The sequence below is a fragment of the Pristiophorus japonicus genome, unplaced genomic scaffold (assembly GCF_044704955.1).
Source record: "Pristiophorus japonicus isolate sPriJap1 unplaced genomic scaffold, sPriJap1.hap1 HAP1_SCAFFOLD_494, whole genome shotgun sequence".
Taxonomy (NCBI): domain Eukaryota; kingdom Metazoa; phylum Chordata; class Chondrichthyes; family Pristiophoridae; genus Pristiophorus; species Pristiophorus japonicus.
In genome coordinates, this window is record NW_027254400.1 from 185,001 (window position 1) to 194,765 (window position 9,765).

General features: G+C 51.7%; 1 non-coding gene across 1 annotated transcript; it reads right to left on the reverse strand.

The window, feature by feature from the left end:
• Nucleotides 1-8,043: 8,043 nt before the first annotated feature.
• Nucleotides 8,044-8,116, reverse strand: trnat-ugu (transfer RNA threonine (anticodon UGU)). Its single transcript has one exon. It is a non-coding gene; the product is annotated as a tRNA-Thr (tRNA).
• Nucleotides 8,117-9,765: the final 1,649 nt, after the last annotated feature.

Consider the following 9,765-nt stretch of genomic DNA (forward strand, 5'->3'; position numbering starts at 1 on the left):
GACTGAGATGAGGAGAAATTTCTTCACTCAGAGAGTTGTTAACCTGTGGAATTCCCTGCCGCAGAGAGTTGTTGAGGTCAGTTCATTGGATATATTCAAGAGGGAGTTAGATATGGCCCTTAAGGCTAAAGGGATCAAGGGGTATGGAGAGAAAGCAGGAAAGGGGTACTGAGGTGAATGTTCAGCCATGATCTTATTGAATGGTGGTGCAGGCTCGAAGGGCCGAATGGCCTGCTCCTGCACCTATTTTCTCTGTTTCTATGTTTCTATCTGAGCAAGGCCATCACGACAGCCCAGGCCTTCATATCCACGAGCGATAACACGAAACAGATTCGAAGCTCACCGGCAAGTACTGTGCATAAAATAATGTATTCAGCAGGCAGAACGGCACAGGACAGGGCCCACATGACCGCAGAGGCCAGACCTAGGCCTCGAGTGACTCAGAGTCCGCCGTGGGGCGTGAACGCGTATCCATTAGCACCATGTTGGTGCTGCTGGGGTCAGCCATCGAGCCCATCAATGTCGATTCAAGCCCTGTGTGTGCAAGGGCCGTGGAACAATGGGGCACCTCCAGCGAATGTGCAAACGGTCTGTGACTCACCACGTGGCAGAGTCAGGAGAGGACCATCGATCCAGCGAGGGTCACGCTGAACGAGCAGGAGAGGCAACTCAACCTGAGGCTGAAGGGGAAGTACATGGGGTACACACCTTCACCACCAAAAGCCCTCCGATAATGTGAAAAGTTGAACCTGACGGCACTCCAGTCTCCATGGAACTAGACACGGGGGCGAGTCAATCAATAATGAGCCAGAAGGCATTCGAGAGGCTGTGGGGGGGGCGACAGAGCACAATGACCCAAGCTGATCCCGATTCAGGCAAAGCTGGGCACCTACACCAAGGAACTGAGACCAGTTATTGGTAGTGCGGGCATAAGGGTATCCCATGAGGGAGCGGTGCGCGATTTACCTCTGTGGATTGTTTCAGGTGATGGGCCAATGCTGCTTGGTAGAAGGTGGATGGGGAAGATTCGATGGAACTGGGAAGACCTCTGTGTACCTTCTCCGGCGAACAACCTCTCCCCTTGCTCAAAGGCTGAGCAAGCCCCCCACCTTCAGCTGAACCAGGCGTCGAAGTGCAGATCCATTTGCAGACCCCCGAGGCACAGGCCGCTCATCGCGACCACCAGGAGCTGAAGGTCAACCGAGCAGCGGTTACAGACGGAGGGTACCCAGCACCCGAAGCCGACGACCTCTTGGCGGCGACGGAAGAGGCTCCAGGTCGACCAAGCGGAGTGGGGCTCCGGCCGAAACCATCCGAATGTGTCTTCCCGACGCCAGAGGCGGGAATCCCTGGGGACGAAGATGGCGGCAGTCGAGAGAAGCGTCCAGATCACGGGTCGAGAGAAACGTCCAGACCACGGGATGTGGCCGCTACGGAACAGAGGCATGTGTTGGCCAGCGAGGAAGGCCACTGGGTTTGGGGCAAAGGTAAAGGGGGGGGCCGCTGAGAAGGCCAGGAACCCACTATGTTCCAATAAGTTGTTTGCAACTGTGGAACCCATGTGAGCGTTCTTTCGTGGCCAATGATGTACTATCATATGGGGTCGGGGGTACGTTAAAACAAGCCAAAGTAGCGGGCAAACACCAATCGGTCGTATATGTATCTGACAAAGTACTTGTAGGAAGTGATGTGTTACCACACGAGGTCGGGAGTGTTGTACACCAAGCCAAAGTAGCGGGCGAGCCCTAACCGGTTGTATATGTATCTAACAGTTGTATATGTATCGGTGCTATGACCACAACTGTTTACAATATACATAGATGACCTGGAAGAGGGGACAGAGTGTAGTGTAACAAAATTTGCGGATGACACTAAGATTAGTGGGAAAGCGGGTTGTGTAGAGGACACAGAGAGGCTGCAAAGAGATTTAGATAGGTTAAGCGAGTGGGCTAAGGTTTGGCAGATGGAATACAATGTCGGAAAGTGTGAGGTCATTCACCTTGGGAAAAAAAACAATAAAAGGGAATATTATTTGAATGGGGAGAAATTACAACATGCTGCAGTGCAGAGGGACCTGGGGGGGTCCTTGTGCATGAAACTCTTTTGAGAAATGCTACCAACCGGTTTCCAAACATGGTCTGTTGGCGTGTTAAGGTCAACGTGATAACCACTACACTACGGAAACGTTGTTCCAAAAAGTTAGTTTGCAGGTGCAGCAGGTAATCAGGATGGCGAATGGAATGTTGGCCTTCATTGCGAGAGGGATGGAGTACAAAAGCAGGGAGGTCCTGCTGCAACTGTACAGGGTATTGGTGAGGCCGCACCTGGAGTACTGCGTGCAGTTTTGGTCACCTTACTTAAGGAAGGATATACTGGCTTTGGAGGGGGTACAGAGACGATTCACTCGGCTGATTCCGGAGATGAGGGGGTTACCTTATGATGATAGATTGAGTAGACTGGGTCTTTACTCGTTGGGAGTTCAGAAGGATGAGGGGTGATCTTATAGAAACATTTAAAATAATGAAAGGGATAGACAAGATAGAGGCAGAGAGGTTGTTTCCACTGGTCGGGGAGACCAGAACTCGGGGGCACAGCCTCAAAATACGGGGGAGCCAATTTAAAACCGAGTTGAGAAGGAATTTCTTCTCCCAGAGGGTTGTGAATCTGTGGAATTCTCTGCCCAAGGAAGCAGTTGAGGCTAGCTCATTGAATGTATTCAAGTCACAGATAGATAGATTTTGAACCAATAAGGGAATTAAGGGTTACGGGGAGCGGGAGGGTAAGTGGAGCTGAGTCCACGGCCAGATCAGCCATGATCTTGTTGAATGGCGGAGCAGGCTCGAGGGGCTAGATGGTCTTCTCCTGTTCCTAATTCTCATGTTCTTATGTTCTTATAAGTGTTCGTAGCAAGTGATGTGTTACCACACGAGGTCGGGAGTGTTGTACACCAAACCAAAGTAGCGGGCGAGCCCCAACCGGTTGTACATGTATCCTATAAGTTACCCAAGGCAGTAGCCTGCGTTCATGGGGCAAAAGAGAAGCACCAACGAGGGCCCCAATATGTGCCCGAGTCAGACAAGCTGCCCATCCCACAGTTTCGGGAGAGCAGAGGCACATTATCAAGGCTTTGTTTGGAATATGTCTCACACTGTCTGTGCTCTGTAACATGATCCGCCACGGGCCAGGCACTGAGAATGGCGCTGATGCCCTCAGTTGACCAACCTTGCCCACCCCCCCTGGGGTGGAAACGGCGCAGCCCACAGACCTGCTCGTTGTTACGGAAGTGCGAGAAAGCGATGGGTCCACCGTAAGGGCCCCCTCAGTTCAGGCCCTGGACCAGCCAGGGTCCCACATTACCGCCTGCTCACGGCGAACCGCCAGACGGGAGTGTTGCAGCTTATCCGTCGCAAAGACGTAATGCTCATCCCATCAGATTGCCCCCCACCCCGGTGGGGCAACCCTGCAACGTGTTACAAAGAAAGGCAGGGAGGCTACACACAGTCGGTGGTGCGGGAACCTCCGTACTACGTCCCAGGATCCACAGGGGGACCACACGGCCTCCCGCTACCACTGAAAGTCTCAGGGCCGTATCGGCCCATCCTGGGCTCTCCAGGCCTTAGGGTCAGCGACAATAGTCCGCAGCGGGCAGCCCAGATCACCAAGCCGAGCACCACACGTGTCGCGGTAGACTTCCTACAGACCCCGGCTGTCCCGGGTTGCTACGCAGTCACCGGACAGAGTCGCTCAGGACCGAGCCTTCCGTCTGCTGTCAGCAGAGAATGCACCACGATCGTACGGCCCCCCTCCACACCACATCAGAATAAGTGACGTGGACAATATTCAGGGCCCCCAGATGGGGCCGAGAGCACTGTGTGAGACAAAGAGGGGAATGGAGTGTGTGTGTGTGTGTGTGATGAAAATGGAGTGTTTGGTTGTGAAACCATGTACTGAGCAAACGCAGAAAGCGTTTGGACCAGACCAGACTGCAAACTATCGATAATCAGGCCACCATTGTGAAAGGACCTGGCCACGTCTGTCCCATCACACCAGGCACTCGGCCGGGCAGCAACGTTCCGACCAACTCACCCAGGCCAGGAATTCAAATCAGGTGATCGACCCGGGGACACAGGGCGTCATATCGCCTCAACTTGCACATAACTGGTACATAAGCCTTTGGAGGGGGCGGCGGGGGGAGTGATGTTATGTATGCACCGAAACCTCACCAATATGTCAGACTTGCCACTAGGGGGCACACCTGTGGGAGGCCTAAGGGTCACTTGTGCACCCTGGGACAAGCAGGTACATAAGGTGATCCACCATGCTGCTTCCCCACTCTGGGGTCTCAATAAAAAGACCAAGGTCACAATAGTTTCATAGAAACATAGAAACATAGAAACTAGGTGCAGGAGTAGGCCATTCGGCCCTTCTAGCCTGCACCGCCATTCAATGAGTTCATGGCTGAACATACAACTTCAGTACCCCATTCCTGCTTTCTCACCATACCCCTTGATCCCCCTAGTAGTAAGGACTTCATCTAACTCCTTTTTGAATATATTTAGTGAATTGGCCTCAACTACTTTCTGTGGTAGAGAATTCCACAAGTTCACCACTCTCTGGGTGAAGAAATTCCTCCTCATCTCGGTCCTAAATGGCTTCCCCCTTATCCTTAGACTGTGTCCCCTGGTTCTGGACTTCCCCAACATTGGGAACATTCTTCCTGCATCTATAACCTGTCTAACCCCGTCAGAATTTTAAGCATTTCTATTAGGTCCGCTCTCATTCTTCTGAACTCCAGTGAATACAAGAGCAGTTTCAGGATCAGTCTCAAAGATGTTTAATATTTATAATTAAATCCCTTATTAATTGACGGTGAATTTAAATACTGATCTAATTTTGAGTAGGCCCCAGTGAGTCATCTTACGATCCGGTCCCGTGGATTTATTCTGAACATAACAGTGATGGGGGTGGCAGAGAAAGATTTGGAAGGGGAGAGAGAGTGTAAGGGAGACAAGGAGAGGAGAGGGGAGCCTGTTGTTCTAGGGTCGGTCTCAGAGCTGGTAATACTTATAATTAAAGCCCTTGTAAATTGACAGTGAATTTAAATCTTAAGTGAGCCCCAGTGAGATTTGAACTCACAACCCCTGGTTTACAAGACCAGTGCTCTAACCCCTGGACCCCTGACCTATGGAGCCACCTACTCTGGGAACGACAGGGGTAAGGAGCAGGAAAGAGAGGGGAAGGGAAAAGAGAGAATGGAAGGAGTGAGAGAGAGGGGAAGGGGATAGAGAGAGGGGAAGGGGAGAGAGAGAGGGGAAGGGGAAAGTGAGAGGGAAGGGGAGAGAGAGGGAATGAGTGAGAGAGAGGTGGAAGGAGTGAGAAAGAGGGGGAAGGTGTGAGAGAGAGGGGAAGGGGAGAGAGGGGATGAGGAGAGAAGGAGGAGGTAGGGAGAGAGAAAGGAAGGGGAGAGAGAGGGAGAAGGGGAGAATCTGAAAAGAAAGGAAAGAGAGAGAGGAGGGAGGGGAGGAAAGAGAGGGGAGGGAGAGTGAAATGGCAGAGGTGAAGGGGGGAGAGGGGGAGAGGGAGGGGAGAGAGGGGGATGGAGTGAGAGAGGGGGAAGGAGTGAGAGGAGGGAAGGGAAGAAGGTGGGGCGAGGGAGGGTGAAGGGGGAAGAGGGGAATGAGTGAGAGACGGGGAAAGTGAGATAGCGGGAAAGTGAGAGAGGGGTAACAAGATTAAGAACAGGTCGTGAAGGGGAAGGGAGAGAGAGACTGCAAGGGGAGAGAGAAATAAGGGGAAGGGGAGAGAGGGTGGAAGAGAGAGGGGAAGCGGGTGAGAGAGACAGGAAGGAGTGGGAAAGAGAGCAAGGGGAAGAGAGAGGGGATGGAGTGAGAAGGAGTGGGGAAGGGGAGAGAGCAGAAGTGTAGTGAGAGAGAGGGGGGAAGGGAAAAGAGAGGGAGGGGAAGGGGAGAGAGAGGGCAACATAAGAAATAGGAGCAGGAGTGGGCCATACGGCCCCTCGAGTCTGCTCCGCCATTTAATACGATCATGGCTGAAACGATCATGGACTCAGCTCCACTTCCCTGCCCGCCCCCTTATCCCCTTATCGGTTAAGGAACTGTCTATCTCTGTCTTAAATTTATTCAATGTCCCGGCTTCCACAGCTCTCTGAGGCAGCGAATTCCACAGATTTACAACCCTCTGAGAGAAGAAATTCCTCCTCATCTCAGTTTTAAATGGGCGGCCCCTTATTCTAAGACCATGCCCCCTAGTTCTAGTCTGCCCCATCAGTGGGAACATCCTCTCTGCATCCACCTTGTCAAGCCCCCTCATAACCTGAAACATTTTGATAAGATCACCTCTCATTCTTCTGAATTCCAACGAATATCGGGCCTTTCACGTAGTAAAACATCCCAAGGCAACTCAGTCACACTCTGCCTCAATCTCTCACTCGCCATCTCTCGAGGGGGAAGCTGGAGGAGGAAGGAGTGAGAGAATGTAATTAGAGAGGGAAGTGGAGAGAGCGGAAAGGGAGAGAGAAGATAGAGGAGGAAGGAGTGAGAGAATGTCATTAGAGAGGGGGAAGGAGAGAGAGAATGTAATTAGAGAGGGAAGTGGAGAGAGCGGAAAGCCAGAAATAAGATGTCGAACGGGTCATGATGGGGAAGACAGAGAGAGATTTGGAAGGGGAGAGAGAAGCCTATTATTCCAGGGTCAGTCTCAGAGCTGTTTAATATTTATAATTAGAACACTTGTTAATTGACAGCGAATTTAAATACTGAACTAATTTCAAGTAGGCCCCAGTGAGATTTGAACTAACGACCGCTGGTTTACTAGACCAGTGTTCTAGCCCCTGAGCTATGGAGACAGGGGAAGGAGCAGGAAAGAGAGGGGAAGGGAAAAGAGAGAGTGGAAGGAGTGAGAGAGAGGGGGAAGGGGAGACAGAGGAGGAAGGGGAGAGAGAGAGGGGGAAGGAGTGAGAGAGAGGGGAAAGGGGAGAGAGAGAGGGAGGGAGAGAGAGAGGGAGGGAGGGAAGGGGAGAGAGAGGGAGCAGAAGGGGAGAGAGAGAGAGTGTGGAAGGGAGGGAGAGAGGGGAGAGGGGAAAGAGGGGGAGGGGAAGAGAGGGGAGGAGTGAGAGAGGGATGGGGACAGAGAGGGAATGGAGACAGGGAGGAAGAGAGCGGGAAGGGGAGAGAGAGGGGGGGAAGGGAGCGGTGTGGCAGGGGAAAGAGGGGGGAAAGGGAAAAAGAGGGTGAAGGAGTGAGAGAGAGAGTGGAAGGGTAGAGAGAGGGGGAAGCGGAGAGAGAGAGTGAAAGGAGTGAGAGAGAGGTAGAAGGAATGAGAGGGAGGGGGAAGGGGAGACATGGAGGAAGAGAGAGAAGGGAAGGGGAGAGAGAGAAGGGGAGAGGAGAGATGGGAACGGGAAAGAGAGGGAGAAGGGGAGAATGTGAAAAGAAAGGGAAACGAGAGAGACGGAGGAGGTCGGGGAGGAGAGAGAGGGGAGGGGAGAGGGAAAGGGAGAGTGAAAAGGCAGAGGGGGAAGGGGAGAGAGGGTGGTCGGGGAATGAGTGGGAGGGGAGAGAGAGGGAAGGAGTGGGGGGTGAATGAAAGTGAGAGACAAGGGGAGAGAGGGGAAGTGGAGAGCGAGAGAGAGGCAGGAAGGTGAATGTGGGAGGGGAATGGGAGAGCGAGAGTGGAGGAGTGGGAAAGAGACGTGAAGGGGAAAGAGAGCGGGGAATGGAGAGAGAGATACAGGGGCGAGGGGATAGAGAGGGGGGACGGAGAGAGAGAGAGTGAAAGGATGGGGGGAGAGAGGGGAAGGGGAGAGACAGGGGGAAGGAGAGAGGGTGAGCGGGGGAGAGTGGAGTGTGTGAATGATGGGGAAAGTTATATTGCAGGAAAAAGATGTAGAATGGGAAGGGAGAGAGAGATTACTGGAGACAAGAGGAGACGATTGCTGCAGGGTCGGTCTCGGAGCTGTTTAATATTTATGTTTAAAATACTTATTAATTGACATTGAATTTAAATATTGAACTGATTTTGAGTCGGCCCCAGTGAGATTTGAATTCAGAACCCCTGGTTTACAAGACCAGTGCTCTAACCCCTGAGCTATGGAGCCAACTGCTCTGGGAAAAACAGGGGAAGGAGCAGAAAAGAGAGGGGAAGGGAAAAGAGAGAGTGGAAGGAGTGAGATAGAGGGGGAAGGGGAGAGAGTGGAAGGAGTGAGAGAGAGGTGGAGGGGAGAAAGAGGGGAGTCAGGTGAAAGAGAAAGGAAGGGGAGAGAGAGGGAGAAGGGGAGAATCTGAAAAGAAAGGGAAAAGAAAGGGAAAAGAGAGAGGAGAGTGAAAGGGCAGAGGGGAAGGGGAGAGAGTGGGGAGAGACTGGGTCGGGGAAAGAGCGGGCGGGGAAAGAGAGAAAGGGAGCGGAGAGAGAGAGGGAAGATAGAGGAGAAAGGAGAGAGAGGAAGGAGTGGGGAGAGAATGAAAGGAGAGAGGGGGAAGAGAGAGAGGGGGAAGGAGAGAGGGTGAGGTGAGGGAGGGGGAAAGGGGGAGAAGGGAATGAATGACAGATGTGGAAAGTGAGATAGCGGGAAAGGCAGAGGGGGTAAAATGATGTAGAACGGGACATGATGGAGAAGGGAGAGAGAGATTTGGAAGGGGATTGAGAGTGTCAGAGAGACGAGAAGAGGAGAGGGGGAAGGGTGTGAGGGGAGTCTGTTGTTTAGAATTCAGCAGAGGAGGACGAAGGGTTTAATTAGGAGGGGGTAAGTAAAGTATGAGAGTAAGCTTGCAGGGAACATAAAAACTGACTGCAAAAGCTTCTATAGATATGTGAAGAGAAAACAATTAGTGAAGACAAATGTAGGTCCCTTGCAGTCAGAATCAGGTGAATTTGTAATGGGGAACAAAGAAATGGCAGATCAATTGAACAAATACTTTGGTTCTGTCTTACATAGGAATATAGAAACACAGAAAATAGGTGCAGGAGCAGGCCATTCAGCCCTTCGAGCCTGCACCACCATTCAATATGATCATGACTGATCATTCCCTCAGTACCCCATTCCTGCTTTCTCTCCATACCCCTTGATCCCTTCAGCCGTAAGGGCCATATCTAACTCCCTCTTGAATATATCCAATGAACTGGAATCAACAACTCTCTGCGGTAGAGAATTCCACAGGTTAACAACTCTCTGAGTGAAGAAGTTTCTCCTCATCTCGGTCCTAAATGGCTTACCCCTTATCCTTAGACTACGTCCCCTGGTTCTGGACTTCCCCAACATCGGGAACCTTCTTCCTGCATCTAACCTGTCCAGACCTGTAAGAATTTTATATGTTTCTATGAGATCTCCTCTCATCCTTCTAAAATCCACTGAATACAGGCCCAGTCGATCCAGTCGCTCCTCATATGACAGTCCAGCCATCCCGGGAATCAGTCTGGTGAACCTTCGCTGCACTCCCTCAATAGCAAGAATGTCCTTCCTCAGATTAGGAGACCAAAACTGAACACAATATTCCAGGTGAGGCCTCACCAAGGCCCTGTACAACTGCAGTAAGACCTCCCTGCTCCTATACTCAAATCCTCTCGCTATGAAGGCCAACATACCATTTGCCTTCTTCACCACCTGCTGTACATGCATGCCAACTTTCAATGACTGATGTTCCATGACACCCAGGTCTCGTTGCACCTCCCCTTTTCCTAATCTGCCGCCATTCAGATAATATTCGCCTTCATGTTTTTGCCACCAAAGTGGATAACCTCACATTTATT